Consider the following 20861-nt stretch of genomic DNA (forward strand, 5'->3'; position numbering starts at 1 on the left):
CTCATTGGGCAAAGGTTGGCATTCCAACGCACTTCTAGATGAATCTCCTTGGTCATCAGATATCCTGTGTTCAGAATATTACATCTTATTTTAATGGTAGTCCAAGCAAAACCTCCCTGGAAGGTACACCTACTACGAAGATCCATAATATGTTCCAAGCCAAACACTGTTGCTTTAGAGATTATTTGTAGTCATAGACTACAATACTGCTTCTCTCTGATGGTGGGATCATTAAAATTAGTTTTATAAACAAATAAAAATGATAATGTAAAGTAGAAATTGGAGCTCATTATAATAACTTATTCCATCTTTCATGGTTATGTGTGTTTAGTTGTGTTTTTTGAGTGCCACTGCAGAGGTTTATCAGTGTGCTGAGATGGGTGGCTGCGGTGAGTGTTGTGGAAAAGGGAGATTTGGTGGAAATCTATTCTATTCTGACATCAGATTCTTAAAGTTAGCTCCAGGATGGAAAACCTATTCTATTTTGACACATCAGGTTTTAATAGGGCCCAATGTATTGTACAGTATAGCATAGTGGTTAAATGTGCACGCTTGGGGTTTCATAGACCAGGCTCTGCCTCCTGCTGTTTTTCTCTTGGGCATGTTTTTAAAACTGTGCCTTAAAACTGTGCCTATAAAGTGGGGGTAATCGTTTTTAACTGACAAAATCATTGAAAGAACTCAAGAAGTATATATAAATAGTATTTAATGCAATATCAGGCACTAAGTAAATATTCAGGGGTTGGGGGATATGATTTCTCTTCCTTTTGTTTCTTACATTCCAGTCCAATGTAACCACTGTGACCAGTGATACTCCCACATGTCAGTGTCCTCCCTGGTCTTCCTGCTCATCCTTCAGATAGTAACTCAGATACCATTTTCTCAGCACGGTTTTTCCTGACACTCTGGACTATCTTATGCCCTCTGTTCCTTTCCATCCTAGCACGCTGCTCGGGTTGTAGTCACTGGGATTTTTAGGTTAACTCTGGCCTCCTCTACCAGACTGTGAATTCTGTGAGAGCAGGAACCATGTCTGTTTCTGCTCACTCTTGCATCCCTCGTACTGTATGCTTGGCGCATAGGAAGCAGCCAATAAAAGTAAGCTTTTATTATGATGTTTAATTATTTTAGTTATTTAGTAACTATTGAACCAGAGGACATCAAATCCAACCCCCTTCCTGTACGGTGGTGAAAACTGAGGCCCAGGGAGGTGAGGTGGCTTTTCCAAATGTAACCACTATATTGCAGTCAGTGCAACAGAGTTGGGTGGTGACTGAGTCCTGTGCCTAGACCTTATCAGGTACACAAAGCCAGGAGTTCAGTTTCAGTGGGGGATGGTATTGGGGGGCAGTAATGGCTTTTTGCAGTGGGAGTTCTGAAGACCATCTGAGGGGTCATCAGAAATAAAGTTAGAGGTAAAGCCCCCTGGAGAGGCCCTCAAGTGTCACTGGGGCTCCCAGCGTGGCTCAGACAAGTGTCTGCCAAGTGCCTGTCTAGGCTTCTCTGGTAGCTATTTATTGGATCGCCCACATGTGCAGTGGCTCTCACTCAAGGGTGTCTTAATGGAGGTGTTTGGCCTCTGCCACATGAGTGGTTCCAAGTCTAGAGCCCTGGTATTTGGTTTTAGAATGCGCTGTGCGGTGGCCAAGCCGAGATTAGTTGCATCCCCTGACTCCTGGTTCAGTGACTCTCTTTTTCCACTACATCAGTCTGACCTTTTTAATAACAATGTGCCCCAGATGAGGGCAAACCCATGACCTGAAGATTAAGTGTCTCAGGCCCTACAAGTGAGCCTGGCAGGCAGCATAGGCAGAAGCTCTTCCTTCCTCTCCCTGCACCCTGCCTGCCCAAAGACGCTTTCAAGATATCAGTTTCTCTTTACTCTTTCTCACCCTTGATGAAGCCTGGCTGGGACTCTGTCTCCTCTTCATCTGCAGCTATCGATTTTGCCTGCTTTCTTCTGTAGTGTAAACCATCATTTCCTAAATCATCAGATGCCGTTTATGGCATCCTCCAGGGAGCATGGCTGGGAGCTCTATCCTGGACCATGCGGTCCCATGTGGTCCCATCTTGGGCGAGATCTTCATCACCTAAAAATACCTAAGAAGGTCTATAAATATCTATGGCCACAAGTTCTGGGAGCCCACGGGCGCTGCATTCCTGTGCCAGCACGGACGTCAGACATCTTTCTCTTCAGGATAACACACTCTGAAGCACTGACGGTACTCACACAAGTCTGGACAGTTTATCTTGTAGCAGACCAAATGTGACACAGGTGTGAAAATATCCATGTTTCTAGAGAAATGAAATCAAACACAGTGGAGTGGGCTCGCTTAGTTCTTTAGCAAAGGCGCTTTCCAAATTTATGCAAATTTCCACGACCTCTTTAAGTGGATCAAAGTTTCTTGACTTAGGGTGCGTTAACCCTTTATAATAATGTACAAACTTTGTTTGTAATTTACTCACATGGATAGGGTATGACATTGTGCAAGCTTGGAAAAACCACTCCCTTGGAAGAAAATGAATACCTAAATGCTCTGATATTTCTTCATCTTATATTCTAGAACCATTAATCTTATTTCTGAGATGAAAGAGAGATTCATTTATTCATTCCTTCATTCTGGACTAGGGAGTCAGTCCAGTCTTCACAACTCCTGGTGTTTTCACATTATGTCTTTAAGAGGTAGACTTAAATTTGTCACAGCTGCTACTTCTCAGTTTAGACTGAGCCAGTGTTGGAGACATCTTTTCCCCTCTGGCAGCTGCTCTGACTTCTCTGTCCTGTAAATCCCACTGTTGGCTTTGCCTCATTCTCCTATTGTGTTTGGCACTTCTGAGACCCATTCACTGGCTGGCCCTTTAACAGCTGGCTCTGCCCTTGGGTCAAGCTCACCCTCTTTTCCTGATGTTGTTGTTGTTTGAATCAAAATAACACATGATTTTCTAGATTGAATTCAATGAAAAAAGACCCACACTGAATTATAAATAAATTCATAGTTCCATAAGAGTTAAGGTAAACACGGGTCTCCCATTCTGCCCTTCTCCGCTCTGGACTCTCATTCTTTAGAGGGCATAGTCCTTAATGCTTTTATTGGCTTCTGCTGTTTCCCTCCATATTTCTAAAATGGCTTATTTATATTGATGTTTTTGATATTATTTCTTGATTCCCTAAGATGGAAAAAAATTAGCTCCTTTACACACTTTTTCTCTAGCAATACTTCTTTTTCCTCCCATTCTTCCAATATTTTATGACATAGTTTTTAGTTAAAGGTATAGGTGCAAAATAAAATTTGAAGAAAAGCTAAAAAAACATAGTTTTTACTATTTTTTATATATATATATATATATATACACACACACACACATACATACACACATACACAACAGAATCATGTAGTGTTTTAGGATTACATTTCCTTTCCTATGTAGCTTTTTGTTTTTTTCTGGAGTTAGTAATTTCCTTGTTTTTTAAAATTTGCTTCCATTTAACTCTCACTATTTCATTCTCATTCCCATAGCCAAACATTTTAAATAATGATGTTTCTTTTTTTCCCCTTTATCTTCTTACTCTAGTTTAGATTAATTGGTTCCCTCAGTATCAACCTTCAGTTCTCTCAGTATCAACCTTCAGTTCTCTCTTGGATCAGGTCCTCTTTTTATTGGATATTAAATCTCATTCTTTGTTGATTTTCACCTTAGTTTTGAAGGACAAAGAGGGTATGAGTGGAAAATATTTTGAGATTTTGCATATCAAAAAGCATTTTCTTTTACTGTTATATTAATTGATTATTTAGCTGGGTATAAAATTTTAGTTTGATGATTATTCTCCCTTAAAATTTTGATGTCATCACAATTTTCTTGTTGTTGCAGTTTTTGGTGTTACTGTTTGGATTATTTATTTTTTTCATGCTGTTTTCTTTTCCTTTGTCTCTAGATGCTTTAGTGTTTTCTCTATGTTGTTGGTTGTATCAGTCAGGATCTAGTAAGGGAAATGGAGTCCACACCAGGTAATTCAATAGAAGAAATTTACTGGGAGAAACTAACTTTAAGGTGAAGGAAAAGCTGAAATGCTAAAGAGAAGAGTAAGGCAAGCCAGAGATTAGCAACAGCAAAAAGCCATTACTGTCTCTAGAGCTAAAAGGACCAGAGAAGAGATGGTTTGACCAGTATTCAAGGGTTAGGGTGGCTCATGGGAGCTAGAAGCATGGAAGAAGCCTAGCCTCTGCCAGAGATGCTATCTAAGGCAAAGAGAGAGAAGGAGCAATATCCTGGCTTTTCCCTCTTTCTTGCTCTTCAACCAGTGCTTCTTGTTGGCTGAATGAACCAAGAGTCAGCTGTCAGGGAAATGCAGCCTGGAAGAATCATTCTCTAATGATACGGAGTAGATAGAGCAAAGCAGAAGTAGGGAGGGGAATGAACTGGAGATCAAAGAGGCAGACAGTTGGCTCACTGGTGTTTTGAAATTTCATGATGATGTGTCTTGGTGTGAGTCTTTTAAAATCTGTGCTAAACACTTTGTTTGCTCTTTCTGAAAATTTTAAAGTTGGATGTCAGCTCTTCTCAGTTGATTCTCTAATTTTCTCTATTTTTGAACTGTGCCATTTTCTTTTATTTGCTGAGTGATTTTCACAACTTTATCTTCCAACTGTCTATTCAATTTTTAATTTTTGCTATTGTATTTTACATTTACAAGGGCTCTTCTTGTTCTCTGAGTGCCTCTCTTTTTAAAAAATAACACCCTGATTTTGTTTCCTAATTGCAATATCTTCTTTTCCTGAGGATACCCTTTCATCAGTTCTGGAATATACTTCTTTCTCATTTTAACTCATCAAAAGTTGAGATTCATTTTGTAATTGGTGGGCTGTCTTAATTTTTTCTTTCTAAGTGCGCATAAAACAAAGGTGCTTCTTATAATTGCTGATATTTCACATTGGTTGAGTTTTTTTTTAAAGTTTTTTTTTTTTTTTACTTCCTGCGTTGTCTATTTCTTTCAAGTTCCTATTTAAAAATGTTAATTCTGAATTCTTTCTCTGTCATATTACAAGCTTTTCTTAAACTGTTGGTAATCCTTATCTATCTGTTTATATTTAAAGGTGATCCATTAAAGAGTTCTCCAGAAGCTCTGTGTGCATGGGAACCTGTCTAGTAGTGGACTTTATTGTAGGGTAATAAGATGTCAAGCTGGCTTTTTCAGAGGTTATCTCAAATATGATTATGTGGAGTTGTTTCTTAGGCTGGTCAGTTTCAGTAAATAATTCTCCAAATTTCTTCTTAAGAGTCATAAGGCTGCCCTACATTCTGGGAGCCCAGAGAAGAGGAATCTCACCTTTAGGACTGCAGACTTTTCACTTAGACCTCAATTTTCAGTATTATGCTTCACCCAATCTCCAGCTGTGCCCTGTACCCTCCCGTTCGGATCTTCTTGCGTCAGTGTATTAAGACAATAAGTCTTCTGTCTTCTGCCTGGATGGAAGGGGCAGTTTCTTCTCCACGTGAGGGTTGAGGGTGGGGGATCTGACGTTTAAGTGCTCCTTGTACAGCCTTTCAATGAATCCCACTATTTTCAACTCCCCTGCATCCTCACCTCCAGAGGTAACTGGTGCCTCCAATTCTAGAGCCCTGGAACTGGACTTGCTTGCTTCTTGTTGGAGTCCCTGTCATGCTCCTTTGCATACTTTGGTCTGTTGAGTCACTCACCCCTTTCCAACTTCCAGAATTTTGTTGAATTTCCCCATCTCCCATTTTCTTCCTGTACTCTTTCAACTGTAATTTTACACCTTAAAATTTTCATTGTCATTTTAGTGGGGATTTTTCAGGGAATGTGTGTTTAAAGGGCTGTGATTTACCAGAAGTCTCTCTGGATTATTGCATCTTAGTACCATGCAAGTATAGAGAGATGGTGGTGCTGTATTTTTATTTATTTTTGAGAGTGGTGGTGGTGGTGGTGATGGTGGTAATCTTGTTATATTCAAAGCAAAGAAGGAAGTGGGAAAGAGAGGGTGTGTTTGAGAGAAGGAGTCAGTGTATTTCTTTTGGTCCAGAATGCCCTTGTTCTTTTAGAAATACCTATTTGGTTATAGTTTCCTTCTAGTGGCTACTTAATTCTTGATTTATTAGCTCAATGCTGACTTTCTTACCCTCACAGATACACTTGCCTTCTGTGATTCTTCAAAAGCAATTGTACAGAAGCAACATATATTAACAATAATACATACTCACTAAGAAAAGAGTTGTTCTTTTACAGACTTGTCATACTGGTGTCTAAAGACTTTACTTTCTTGTGTAGAGCTAAATGGTATCCTCTAATATAGCTCTTACACCAGTTTCCTTTGAAAAAGGAATCTATATAGAAACATTGTCTAGGAATCTTGTTGCCAGTTTAAGGAGAAGTTTAGGTTTTAAAGTGGATTTTTAAAAAGCTAAGTTGACTTTACATATTTTTATTTACATAAAAATAATTGGACTTGTTTGTGTTCTGGCAGGTTATTTGTAATTTATCACAACAGTGGTGGCAATTTTACACCCTTTCTAGAATCTGTTAGGACTCTCTTATTATAAAACCAAATACTTCAGAAAAAAGTTGAAAACCGTTTGAAGACATAAAGTTGTACAGAGATTTCCAGTGTGAGGCTCAATCACCTTCCAGTGCAACCTTGGGTAGCAGAGACTGTCTCCTCTGAATAGGCTCCACTCCCTAGTAATCTCCAGTGTTGCAGATATAACATCATTCTAGAACTGAAGGCAAGCCCTCTGGGAAAGGAGCTGCAGGAGAGAAGGCAGAGCTTCTGACCCTGGACTTGGGCTGAGAAAACCCTTGACTGGGTCCTTTTACTTCTTAGGGCTTCTTCTGTTTATAAAACCAGAGATCTGGGGCTGTCACCTTCAGGGGCTTTCCCATTCCCAGGTTTCTAATATTACATGTTGAAAGTGTTTTTCTAACTTTAGTCTTAATTTAGAAGTTGTGATTCATTGTCACTCTCTGGGTACGGAATTTACTCTATATTGAAAAATCACAGTGTAACAATCATCACAACCCACCCACCTCTGTTTTAGAAGGCTTTTATTACAATAAAGTATTCTGCTGCTTGTAACATTGTATCATACAAATCCCTTGGAAATTTTCATTATTCCAACTTTAAAATACAAAGGGCCAACTTTTCTTTGGCTCCAAGCTGGTCTCCATTCTTTGGCCTGAAACTGTTTGTATATGCAAAACTCATCTTTGTGTACACAAATTAAGTAATTGCAATGCTCTGTGTCCAATTTGCATTTGCAAGGATCCAGCTGCAAGTGTGGTTTTGCAAATAAAACTAGAGCCTAGTTTCTAAGAGTGGATCAGGAGCATTTTTAAAAAAGTATTTCTCTAGTTAATCTCAGAGATGGCTGTTGAAGAAAGGTGTTTTAGTTACAGAGAATGTGCAGAGTCCATTTTTTAATGAAATAATGCTACATCCTTGGTACTTTGGCTTTCAAGTTCAGTTTCATACTTCTTAATGCAACCTCTGTTCTTGACTTGGGGTAGAACTTGGTTAAATTCTGTTTTTATTTCTAACTAGGTATTCTGAGCAGGGGGTGATTTTATAACCTTGAATATTTGCTCATTTGAGGTTAGCAGGCCACCCATAGCTTGTTTTCTCTCCTTATTTAAAAGTTGAAAATTTAACTAATTAAACAAATATTGTGGCAGCGTCTGATGCGCAGCGGTATTGTTAGGGAGGCGGGGTGTGTCCTGGGCATCCCGTCCCTCCCAGGTCTCCCTCTGACACCCAGAAACAAAATGGGGGCCCCGGGAAACTGCAGCTTATCTAGCCAGAGTATTCCAACAGACACAGGGTTTAATAAATCATTGTTTAGATAGGCCAGGCATGACATTTTGGAAAGTCCAATATGCTGAAAAACAACACTCTCATTTCCTTCAGTGGGGGGAAGGCCCCACAGCAAAGGTGTCTAACCCAGCTTGTGTTTTGACACTGGTTTTGCACAGATGCAATGTGGGAGGTGACATCAGTTGAGAAGTTAACAGATCATCCATGAAATCTTGGCCGGGCACTTCACCTCTTCTTGTCTTATATAATATCATTTAATTAGAACTGTATATGCTTCCTGGAAATTTTCAGTTAGCTCTTCAGTAAAACCAGTGCAAGAGAAAAAACACAGCTGAAGCATGCAGTGTTGGCCCCACTTCTGGTGAGAGTGTGTACAGGCAGGCTTTTGTGTCTGCCAGGGCTGCATCAGAATAGGAGACACGCCCCCACCCCCGGCCCCCACCCCCGGCCCCCACTCAACACCATCCCCCCACCGTGTCCTCACCCCTTTCTTTAAGTCAGCCAGGGAATAATTTGTCCAAATGAAAAGGCCCTTTCAGGCACTGGAGGGCTTTGCTAATTGTATTTGAAAGAATAAAAGCAAACCACAAGTTGGACTTTAACAACAGAAAAAATAATGAGTTCACATGCCAACATATTAATAAGATTAGTTTTATTAGGAAAATGTAATCAAGTGGAATAAAGACTGCAAGAGGAATGGCTTATTAAAGCCATCCTTTTTTTTTTTCTCTAGCTAAACAAATATCAGTTGGCTTTCAAAACACATTTAAATGTAGATGTACTGAAATCTAAAAAAAAATACATCACTTTTATTTTCTGCCATGAAAGGGAAAAGTGCTTTAAATTTTTTTATTCCTGTAACTTTTAAATAGCTTTAGTTGTGCTATATTAGAAAATTAAAAAACAAACAAACAAACAAAAACCTTGGGAATCTCCTGGTTAAAGTATTTTCATTTGATTGTAATTAAGTATCCATTTACTTGTTATTTGCACATATTGGCAGGTGTGGACTTACTAACTGCAAAAATGCTGTCAAACTGGTGCAGTCGGAAAATGTTCAAGGAAGGGCCACAGCACCTATGAGAAATGATTTTTCCAGGCGACAGACGTCATTTTGACCTTTCACAAGATAATCACTGTCTTTTGTTTTGTTTTTTTTTCCATTATGCTCAGTGATGTAATTTCAGTTCGAAAGATATTTTGCAATAATAGTGACAATATACTCAAATATGCACGACTGAAATAGCAAAGCGGTGTGGAAATACATTTCACAATCAAAAGGCCTAGCTGTTTTACTTTGTTTTTCTTCCTGAGTTGCCACTGAATGGAGCAGAAGGGCATTTCACGCATTTGGCCCAACTCTTTACAATGGAGGCACCATCATTCTTTCTAGAGGAGTCAGGTCATTTCAGATTTGGCCGGTGGGCAGGCACATTACCAGTTCAGCTTGCAGAAGGAACATACAGCAGCTGTAACAATGATGCCCTTAGTGTAAGTGAGGAGCAGGGGACAAAACTGTAGAGGAGGACAGCTCAGATTTCTTCTTTCTGCCTTTCCCCTCCCTTCCAACGCCTCTGTGCTCCGGGAGCCTCAGGACCTTGGCATCCTCTTTCTCCACTTGGTGAAGAACTCCTTTACACAAAGATACCAGGGGTTCAGTAGATTAGCTTTACTGAAATTAGATATTTCATTTCAAGGAGGAACCTGGAAAAGGAAGGCTTAAAGTAAATAAATCTAATAAAGGTGACATTTTGTTGTCAAGCGGAGATGAGTGAGTCTTTCAAATGCCAGAATTTAGTTTTTCTACAAGAGATCTCTGCTCAGGAAACATTTCTTTAGTCCGGCCACCCTGTGGCTAGAGCAGTGTGGTCCTTTGAGAACGTGAACTCCCTTCCATGAAGCTTTGCATTTTCCTAAGAGAGCAGAGGCAAAATGACTGCAATTCACATAATTTGACAGGAACCAGAAAGGGATGCCCATGTGTTCAGCCTTCCAGCTTGCAAGAAGGGCGGCTGGCAGGCCCCTGCCAGCTTCGTTGGCCACTACATGGACAGAGGACTCTGGGGTTTGATGCTGACAGCAGCCGCAGGTTTTTAACCTCTTGGGGCAGATTTCTGGTCCATAAGGCCTGGCCATTGATGATGCTGTCCGTGTAGGTGGATGTGGTGGAGGAGCCCAAGGTAGTGGTTCAATAAATGTCAATTGATGGGCATGAAAACTACAATCGATGACCCCTGGGCATGCCACCTTGTGTGCCAAAGACTTTAATCTGTGAAATGGAGAAAACCACACCGAGTTGCTCTTGGAAGTTATGAAAAATGATTGCAAAGGGGTTTTAGAAGCTTAAGCGCTTTGAGTGATAGTGTCCAAAGAAAACAGCCCCAGCAGCAGAGAGCAGAAAATCTCCCTGGCCCTGCGAGTAGCGAGCAGTAGCGGTTTTAAATGACATCCTTTCTGGGGTCCAGCCAATTGTTAAAAGAGAGGACCTAGAAGAATATATTGCTGGAGACTCACCCCCCTTCCTGGTTATGACATTTGACAGTGGCTCAAGCTGTAGGAAATTACTTTGGATTAGTCTTCATCACCTGATCCCCACCTCCCCACCCCGGAATGAACTTGCTTCATTCTGTAAAGTTCTAAAAATCGTGCTCTAACAGGCTGTGATTTGGTGGTAGGAAGGAGGCGAGCAGAGAATTTATGTGTGTGTGTGTGTGTGTGTGTGTGTGTGTGTGTGTGTGTGTGTGTGTAAATAAACAATTTAACAATTGGCCTAAATTTGGAGACCTGTATTTTTTATTTCCTTTACCCAGTTATCTTTAGGTGGAATAAGTACTAAATCACTGAAGTTGGACACCTGTGATTTTATTCCATCTTAAAGATCTTAAAGAGACAATTTATTAGTAAATAGTCTCCTAATTTGCTCATTGTTGACCTACAAATTACATTCATTTCAATTTGGGGCCATTTCTCTTTTTGGTACTCAGAAGTGACCTATATTTATGGTAACCATATGTGCAAGAATTTCTCGAGTAGAAGAGATTTCAGATACAGCTCATACACCCTCTTGATGCATGTGAGTTTTTGTTGATCGCTTGACCCCGTGCATCACCATGCATGTGGTTAAGCCTGTGGACAGCTGTTGATTGAACATGTACCATTGCACACTCACCGAGCCCCTCCTCTGGGCAAGGCATGGTGTCCTGGGAGGACAATTCAGCACCTGTGTGGGTGGCTCTCGAAGGATGGGTAAGAAGAGATGGGTACTGAAGAGCCTCCTCAGAGAGACTGGTATAGGGAATCCCAGCCTAGAAGGAGGAATGCATTAGACACATTTAGGGAAGAGTGAGCAAAATAACCAGGCTTGAATGGGGGGATTTTTAGTGGAGGAGTTTGGAAAGGTCTCTCTCTTTTTTGAAATTTGCTCTTCCCTTGGCTGCCAAGACACCACCGTCTCTAAGTTCTCTGTGTACATTGCAGCCGTTCCTGGTCTCCTTTCATGACTCCTCTTTTCCACTTGCTTCACAAATATTAGTGTTTCCCAAGTTCATCCCTTGGCCCCTTTTTCTCTAAACACTTTCTGGGCAGCACATCCACTCTTCTGGGTAGGATGTTCATCTCTATGTGGGTAACACCTACATTTCTATCTCCAACTCCAAAGCTCTCTCTGAGTGGCAGGCCCCCAGTTCCAATTTCCCCCAGCACCTCTGCCTGAATAACACTGTGTCTACCTGCCTCACCCTTTCATTCAGAACTGCTCTGTTCTGTGCTCTGCTGGACCAAGCATCTTGTGAGTATTAAGGAGGATGGGAGCTTGAGTTCAAAGAACTTGTTCTGCACAAAGAGGAAGGAAAAAGTAAGAGATTGTAGTCAAAAAGAGTTTCTCAAGGATTTTGAAAATGTTGGAGTTCCAGGGTATGGTAAGATCCAAGGTCTTGCTACTCAAAGGGCGGGCTGTGGACCAGTGGCATCAGCATCACCTGGGAGATGGAAGAAATGAGGAGTCTTAGTGCCCCATCCCTCTGGCCTACTGAGTCAGAATCTGCATTTGAACAAGATTCCCAGATGAACTGTATGCACATTAAAGTCTGCGAAGCTTTGGACTAGGATATGTGCATGAGAGTGAATTGATGAAATTCAACAAATATGTCAGCCAGGGAACCAAGAGGCTACAATGTTAAATGAATGGATCACACACAGGGACACTGAAATAGTTCAGTACGAATGCAGTAATGTGGGTGGAGAGGAAGAACGCGAGCTGACTGCCAACCTCTTTAACACATTCATTTATGCTCTGGGAGTGAGGGAGGCTCCTTGCATCAGATGACAGTGATGTTTGACGTAGGATTTTTGACATTTTAGTTCTTTGAGAACAAAGCCTCTGATTAGGATTTTTTCTCCTTGAAGTTCTGTACCTCAGCTCTTAAAAAATGCAGTAGGTCTTTAAATAATGATGAATTGACTTACGAGCAGTGGGCTTAAACAGATTAAGCCTTTTTGTCAATTAACTTTTTTTTTTTTTTAAACAACCTTGGAGATAAGTTTAACAATCTGGTACCCAAAATCACTTCTTTTTTCTTCTTTGATTCTGCTTTCCTGACAGTTCATTGAAGATCTGTTTGCTAGGGCAAACTTCTTCATTCTTTTTTTCCTCCCTCCTGATACGCAGAGAACTTCTTGGGAATCTTACACATGTTAGAGAACTCACATTGGTGCTCCAGCCTTAGGTGTGAGTTTGGTCTTTAGCGAGGTGCCTTGCTTGAGAAACAAGTCAACACTGATGATGGAGGTACTGATTTGGAGTCGGGAGACTTGAGTTCCAGTCATAGCTCTGTTCTTACCACTGGAGCAACACTGAGTGAATCTGGTAACTGTTATGAGCTTCAGTTTCTCATTTTCACAACATGCTGGGTGGACTCTAGGAGATCTAAATTCCCTTCGAGGTGTAAACTTTTGTGATTCTATAATTCTTTCAGGCTGTTAAGGATACCTGAGAGGTTAAAATAATGCATCATGTTAAGATATAGGAGATTTGCATGACCCCACACACAGTTCCCTCATGTCCCTTTCCAGTCAATTTCCACCCCCATAAGCAACCACTCTTCTTCCCCTCAAATCTTTACTGAGGTATAATTGACAAATGAAATTGCATAAATTTAAGGTGTACAACATAATTATTTGATATATGTATATATTGTGAAATGATTACCACAATAAAGTTAGTTAACATACCCATAACCTCATATAGTTACCTTTCTTATTTTTATCTTTTGATGGTGAGAACATTTTAAGATTTACTCTCTTAGTACATTACATGTATACAGTATAGTCCTGTTAACAGCAGTCACCATGCTGTGCATTAGATCTCCAGAACTTATTTACCCTATGGCTGAAAGTTTTACCCTTTTACCGACATCTCCCCATTTCTCCCAATCTCCAATCCTTGACAACCACCATTCAACTTTCTTTTTCTATGAATTTGACTTTCTTAAAATTCCACACAAGTGAGATCACACAGTATTTGTTTTTCTCTGTATGGTTTATTTTACTTAGCATAACACCTTCCAGATTGATCCATGTTGTTGCAAATGCAGGATTTCCATATTTTTATGGCTGAATTCTCTCTCTCTCTGTCATCTATCTATCTATCATCTGTCTATCTATCTCTCCATCTCTCTGTCTCACAATTTCTTTAATCACAAATCACAATTTGTCTGTCAGTGGATATAGGTTGTTTCCATATCGTGGCTATTGTGAATAATGCTGCAATGAACATAGAGTGCAGTTATCTCTTCTAGGTGCTGACTTCAGTTCTTTAAGATATGTACCCAGAAGCTGGATAGCTGGGTCACATGGTAGTTCTATTTTTAATTTTTTTGAAGAAGCTCCATACTGTTTCCAGTAGAGGCTGTATCAGTTTACATTGCCACCAACAGTACACAGTTTTCCTTTTTTCTCCATATCCTCACCAACACTTATCTTTCTCTCTCTTTTTTGATAATACCATCCTAACAGGTGTGAAGTGACATCTCCTTGCAGTTTTGATTTCATTTCCCTGATGATTAATAACGTTGAGCACCTTTACATGTACCTGTTGGCCATCCATATGTTCTCTTTGGAAAAATGTCTACTTGGGTTCTTTGCTCATTTGGTTAATCGGATTGTGTTTTTGCTATTGAGTTATATGAGTTTCTTATGTGTTTTGGATATTAACTCCTTATCAGATATAAAATTCACAAATGTCTTTTACTACTTCATAGGTTGCCTTTTCATTTTCTTGATGGCTCCTTTGCTGTGCAGCAGCTTTTTAGTTTGATAGAGTCCCACTTGTTTATTTTTGCTTTTGTTGCTTGTGCTTTCAGTGTCATATCTAAACAATCACAGCCAAGACCAATATCAAAGAGCTTTCCCCTATGTTTTCTAGTAGTTTTATGGTTTCAGGTCTTACATTTAAATCTTTAATTCATTTTGAGCTAATTTTTGTGAGTGAGATGAGATAGGGCTCCAATTTCATTCTTTTCTGTGTGGATATCTAGTTTTCCTAACATCATTTATTGAAGAGACTATCCTTTCTCCATTGTGTATTTTTGGCTCCCTTGTCTAAGATTAGTTGATTGTATATGTGTGGGTTTATTTTTGGGCATCTGATTCTGTCTGTTGGTCTATGTGTCTATTTTTAATGACTGTATCATACTGTTTTGATTACTATAGCTTTGTAGTATAGTTTGAAACCAGGAAGTGTGATGCTTCCAACTTTGTTCTTCCTTAAGATTGCTTTGGCTCTATAGGGGTCTTCTGTGGTTCTGCACAAATTTTTGAATTGTTCTATTTCTGTGAACAATGTCATTGGAAATGTATAGGGATTGCATTGAATCTATAGGTCCCCTTGGGTAGTATGGGTATTTTAACAATATTAATTCTTCTAATCCAAGAATATGCAATATTTTTTCTTTTTACTTGTGTCTTCAATTTTTTTTCATCAATGTCTTATAGTTTTCAGTATACAGATCTTTTACCTCTTTGGTTAAATTTACTCCTATATATTTTATTGTTTTTGGTGTAACCACTCTTATTTCTATTACCATACATTTGTTTTGCCCATTCTTGAATCCATATAGTACACACTATATGGGTGGAATCATGCCATATATACTCTTGTGTCTGGTTTCTTTCACTCCATATACTGCTTTTGAGATTTTATATGATGTTGCATGTATTAATATTCATTCTATTTTTTTTACATTGCTGAGTAATATTCTATTGCATAAATACACCACAATTTATTTGTTCTCCTATTGATAGACTTTTTTTTTTTTTTCCCAGTTTGGGACTATCATGACTAAAGCTGTAAAGAGCTTATAAGTCTTTGTGTGCACATATGTTTTCATTTCTATTGCATGAATACCTAGGAATGGAATTACTGGGTCACAGTATAGATGTCTGTTTAACTTTATAAGAAAATGCCACAATGATATTGTTTTACATTCCCACTAGCAATGCATGAGAGTTAGTTATTTTACAATCTTATCTACATTTGGTGTTGTCAGATTTTTAATTTTAGCTATTCTGATGTGTGTAAAATGGTATCTCATTGTGGTTTTAAACTGTATTCTCTTGGTGACTAGTTATTTCTGAGCCTTTTTCCATATGCTGGTTGGCTCATTCACTTTTGTGATCTGTCTGCTGAAGTATTTTGCCTATTTAAAACTTGGATTATTATCTCTTTTTGTCATTGATTTAAAGAGTTCTTTTAAATATTCTGTTTGTTTTTGTTTTGAGGGGAAGTAATTAGGTTTATTTATTTTTAAATTATTATTATTTTTAATGCAGGTACTGGGGATTGAACCCAGGGCTTCATACATACTCAGCAGGCACTCTACCACTGGGCTCTACCCTACTTCACCTTAATGTTCTGGATATAAGTCAACTATATGTATAATGAATATTTCATTTCAGTCCTTTTCATATTTTTAATGGTGCTTTTTGATAAAAAGAGATTTTTATATTGAAGTCTTTTTAAAAACATGTTTAGTGCTTTTTAATATTCTCTTTAAGAAAAATTTGCCAACCCCAAAGACACAAAGATATTCTCCTGTTTTCTTTCAGAACTACATAGTTTTAGCTTTCATGTTTAGATTTGTCATCCATCTCAAATGAATTTTTGTGTAAGCTGAGAGGTAGAAATCAAGTTTTAGCTTTTACTTGTTTTTTTTAAATCAATTTGTCTTATTACCATATGTTGAAAAAGACTTTTTTCCCCCATTGAATTGCTCCAGTGCCTTGGCCAACTCAGATGACTGTTTTAAGTGTGGTTTTTGGGCTTCTTTTTTTTTCTGTTTCACTATCTGTTTGTCTATCCTTATACCAATTTCATACCATCTTGAACATTATAGCTTTACAGTAAGATGAAGTCTGGTCATGTGAGTCCTCTGATTTATTCTTCTCCATTCTAGTTTTGCCTCTTCTTTATGTTTTGCCTATTCTAGTTCTTTCTTTTTTCAATATAAATTTTAGAATCAAGTTGTCAATTTCTACAAAAAACTTCCTGGGATTTTTGATTTGGATTGTACTGAACTGTAGACCAATTTGGGGAAAAACTGACATCTTAAATATACTGAGTCTTCCAACCCAGGAACATGATACACCTCTCCATATAACTAAGTCTTCTTTATTCTTTCTTGGTAACTTTTGTAGTTTTCTGTGTGGCAGTCCTGCATATATTTGATTAAATTTATGGCAAACAATTTTATGTCTTCTGATACTGTTGTAAGCAGAATAAAAAGTTGATCTTTCAAATGATTTTGGTAGTATATATAGAAATATCAAATTGTATATTGATTTTGTATTTAGATTGGGATATTTACTATTGATAAATCTTTGAGATCACAGACTTAATTTGCTTTTAAGCCTCTCCAGTGAATATTTCTTTTTTCAATATTGTATTTATCAGTTCTAGCATATCCACCTGGTCTTTTTTGTAGCTTCCATTTTTCTGCTGAGATTCCCCATTTGGTCACTCCTTTTGGCCGTCTTTCTCTTTAGTCGTTGAACATATTTACATTAGCTGCTTTAAAGTTCTTATCTGCTAATTGCAACATATGGATCATCTCAGGACCACTTTGTATTCACCGTTTCTTTTTCTCTTGACTATAGATCACCTCCCTGCCCTTGCATATCTAGTAATTTTTAAATTTTAGACTGGATGTTGTGGATGATATGTTACAGAGATTGTATTCGGTTATATTCCTCTAAAGAGTAATTTTTGTTCTAGCAGGCAAGTTTACTGACTGACCACTCTGAACTTTGGGAAGCTTGTTTTTATTCTTTCTTAAGGAGAAAGAAACTGGCTCTTTCTCGGTTTTCTTTTGATCTTAGGATGAATCCTTAGTCTTTGGACATAATCTCTGTGCCTCAAGTGTAGCCCATATAGGGCTTTACTGGGAAGCCTGAGGTCTTGACCACGTTCCTCTAACTTGCTGGTATCTCAGTTCCATGGTCTCTTCTGTGAAGAAGGCAGTGGTTCAGATGTTCTTCAGCCTTCCAGCTGTCACTGTCTACTGGACTCCTTGGTGTCTCCTCGGTGCATATGAAATATGGGAATCAACTAAGGGCAGCAGAAGTTTGTGAACAGATTTGGGTGCTCCTTTCTCTGTGGCTGTTTTCTCCCCAGAATTTACTCCCTCATTGTGCGACCTCAAGATCAGCTCTGAACCACATCCCTGATCGCTGCAGCCAGGAAGTCGTAACTTCCTGCTTGAGTTCGAGCTGCTCCATGCCTCCTGGCCCAGGAATACCCTCAAAGGAAAAGCCATGTACATTTAGTTCTCATTCAGTGGGGTCCCTTCTTGCAAGGGTCAAATATCTTCCAGTTTCTGCCTGATTTTTGTCACTTTCCAGTGCCTTCAATGAAATACTTTTTAAGATATTCATTTAACATTTTAAAAATGTTCTTTTTAAAATACTTTGTCCAGAGTGTGTAATTATTTTTTTGGAATATAATCTGATACAAGCCACTCTGTCACTACTGGAACTCTTGTTTTTTTAAAGACATATCCATAATACTATTATCACACCTGAAAGTTTACAATAATTCCTTAATTTCACCAATAAACAGTGTTCAGGATGTAAGGAATTAGGTTTCTCGTGAGGGAGATGATGTTTGATTTTGTTTAAGTTTGTTTTCTTGGCGCAAATTTGGGAACAGATTTCTCAAAAAAAAAAAATCTGTCTCGTTCAGTGGCTGCGAATTCTATCATTAGTTTCAGTATGAACATCCTGTATTGGTATAAAACCTAGAAGACTTTCTCTTAGCAGTAGCCGCTGAACTGATTTTTATGGCAGTCTCAACTATGTGGAATCCAGTCCAGAGCAAAGAAGTGTGTGATAAAGCCTTTAGCAGCTAAAATAGACACATAATCTATTAATTTTATCATAGGGGAAATCTCTCAAATCCTTGCTCTGAACCTATTTGACCCCTCTTTAAGTAGAGCTATAACACACTTTGCGATTTCTTTCCTCAGTTTGCGGAACATTAGTAGGCGTGAGTACGAGAGAGGAAGGTAATATCCTAGAGGCAGACATGGTGAGAGTAGCACATAGTGACAGGTGACAGTGGAGTCAACTCAAGCGAGGGCCGTCTCTGCATTAGAGGCAGGGCCGGGTCCTAGGGAGACTAAGATACCTACCATGTGGCTTGCACATCAAGGAGCTTGTGGAGTGTCAGGGCACGCAGGTGTACAAAAGTGTAAGAGAGACTGGTGAGTGAAACGGTACAAGTCTGCACGGAGTGCATTACAGAAGGTGGGAGGAATTGGGTGGTTCAGGGAAGGCTCCAGCAAGAACAAGCTTCCATGGCTCACAGAAGCTTGATGTGTCCATTTGGGTGCTGGGAGGAAATGGAAGACACATTGAAAGGACATGAGAGAGAGCTCAGTAAAGCTGCTCTTACCAAAGTATGTGTGGAGTTAAGGAAAGTCATCAAAGGGTGGCAAAGAACCCAGGGCCCACAAAAGGAAAGCTGTTAGCACCTCTAGATCAGAAGGGGCAAGAGGAGGGAGAGGTTTCTGTAACCCGCAAGGCCCATGGTAGTTGGGAGAACCACCTGTGGCATCTGGTGGAGGAGTGCAGACCCTGGCATCCGGGCCTTTATCTCCTGCCTGCTCATCTCCTGAGGAAGCCAGCCAGAAGCCGGAGGATGAGGGGACCCAGCTGACGTCCATATATTTCAGCTGACTGGAGAAGGGTGGGAGGCGGGTCTGGAGAGGGTAACTTGAGAACATCCAGCCAGGCTGAGTAGGACTTGGCTTTGAAAGAGACAAGGCCCATGGGGAGGGCATTCCAACCCAAAGGGCTAATGTGTGACGGTTCCTCATGGCATGCTTAGAGAAGCCAAGAGATTTTGGAAGGAGGAGGGCATAGAGTTTATTTAGGGGTGTGACTACTAATGGAGTGTGTTCTGCACCATCCTGAAGCAGGGAGACTTCATTCTTTGGCTGTGCTGGACCCTAGAGGTCAGCAGTAGGAGGGGCCAGATGAGGAGATGCAGAAGACTCTGCAGTCGAGGGAAGGCAGCATTTCTGGAAGGGAGGAGGGTCCCAGCTCATGCCATGTCAGTGTGGAGGAGGAAAGATTATCTAGAAACACACAAGTCTGGTGTCAGCCTTGTGTGAACAGCACAATACACTCTTCAGTAGTGATGGAGGCTATTGGACTGTTCACTGTCCTAGCCTTTCATATAAAGAATCACAATAAGTTAGTATCACATTTAGCATATTTCTGTCATCAAGGCAAGGATTTGTGTGGGTCATTTTAGAAGCGCTTCCATCAAAGGTGTTTATATTCAAGAAGTTTTGATACTTAGAGAAATAACACTTAAGAGTTCAGAATAGTCGCTTGTATGAAACACCTTTTTTTCCTCGACAAGGCTGGGTAAATGAAGCTTTGCTACACTTATTATTATTTATCAGGTTATTATTATTATTATCAAGAATCAAGGCAAGGAGGGTATAGATCAGTGGTAGAGTGTGTGCTTAGCATGCATGAGGTCCTGGGTTCAATCCCTGGTACCTCCATTAAAAAATAAAATAAATAAATAACCCTAATTACTTCCCCCCCATCAAAATAATTAAAAAAAAAAAAAAAAAAAGAACCAAGGCCATACAGAATAAAGACCCTCCAAAACCACTGTCATCATGTTTCATGTTGAGTGTTAGTTAGAAAACATTAAATAAGTAGATCTTTTATTACCTTTGCTTGCTGATGTGCTGGGAGCAGACTGGGACCCTCATCCTTTACATACAGCTTGTTTAGATGCTCCTTTGGTTTCATAGACTTTTTTTCACAGCTGGAGCAAGGTCGACTCCAGCTGAGTCAGAAATCCTGATTCACTTGATCTGAGTCATGCTATATTAGCTGCTGTTTTAAATACTTGCTTAAAAATGAGGGACCTTTAGTGTGTCACCTCATGTCTCCCCTCCTCTTTTTCTTCTTCCATCTTCTGCCAGCTAGTTCCACCTCCAGGTGTGGGTTCTGTCCCTTTCTCACCTTGAAGCACATTGTCAGTCTTAGTCTTCTCTTTTATGGACCCTCGCTTCTTCCCAGCCTACATACTCAATTTGTAGACCTGCCTGTTAGAAAAAGAAACTGCAGCACAAAGCTGTTTGCCAGTATTCGCACATACGTGCTAATAGGAGACATGTCATTACTAGGCAAGCCTGGTTTGGACCCCTACTTAAGAAGTTGCCCACCCAACATTATCTGGGGTTTTGACCCCATCCACTGACGAAGATCCTTCTTTCTGTTTGATGTTAGCCAGAGTCTCTCTCATAGGATAATAACAGTCCCCATCTACGAAAGCTTTGTAAGAACTAAACACAATAGAACTTAAATTCTATTAAGTTCAGCTCCTAGAATACAGGAGCTATTCAACAGAAATTAGTTATTATAATTATTACTGGAACATAAAGAGACTGCTTGACTGTTCAATTTAGCATTTTGTAAACCTGTTTAACCACCAGAGTGCTATTTCTAGGGCCATCT

At 39.5% G+C, this 20861-nt stretch overlaps 1 protein-coding gene and 1 long non-coding RNA gene across 7 annotated transcripts in view; one reads left to right on the forward strand and one right to left on the reverse strand.

The window, feature by feature from the left end:
- The window catches only part of NPR3 (natriuretic peptide receptor 3), a 67325-nt gene that overhangs the window by 23511 nt on the left and 22953 nt on the right, over positions 1 to 20861 (forward strand). The gene's annotated exons all lie outside the window — the stretch shown is intronic.
- LOC116660672 overlaps positions 8462 to 20861 on the reverse strand; it is a 449791-nt gene continuing 437391 nt past the window's right edge. For all 5 annotated transcript variants that reach the window (XR_004316275.1, XR_004316277.1, XR_004316264.1 and 2 more), the window contains 2 exons: positions 10996 to 12813; positions 8462 to 10095 (listed from right to left, as the gene is read on the reverse strand). This is a non-coding gene — a long non-coding RNA (uncharacterized LOC116660672). The remainder of the gene's footprint in view (positions 10096 to 10995; positions 12814 to 20861) is intronic.

Source organism: Camelus ferus, chromosome 3 (genome assembly GCF_009834535.1).
Source record: "Camelus ferus isolate YT-003-E chromosome 3, BCGSAC_Cfer_1.0, whole genome shotgun sequence".
In the NCBI taxonomy this organism is placed as follows: domain Eukaryota; kingdom Metazoa; phylum Chordata; class Mammalia; order Artiodactyla; family Camelidae; genus Camelus; species Camelus ferus.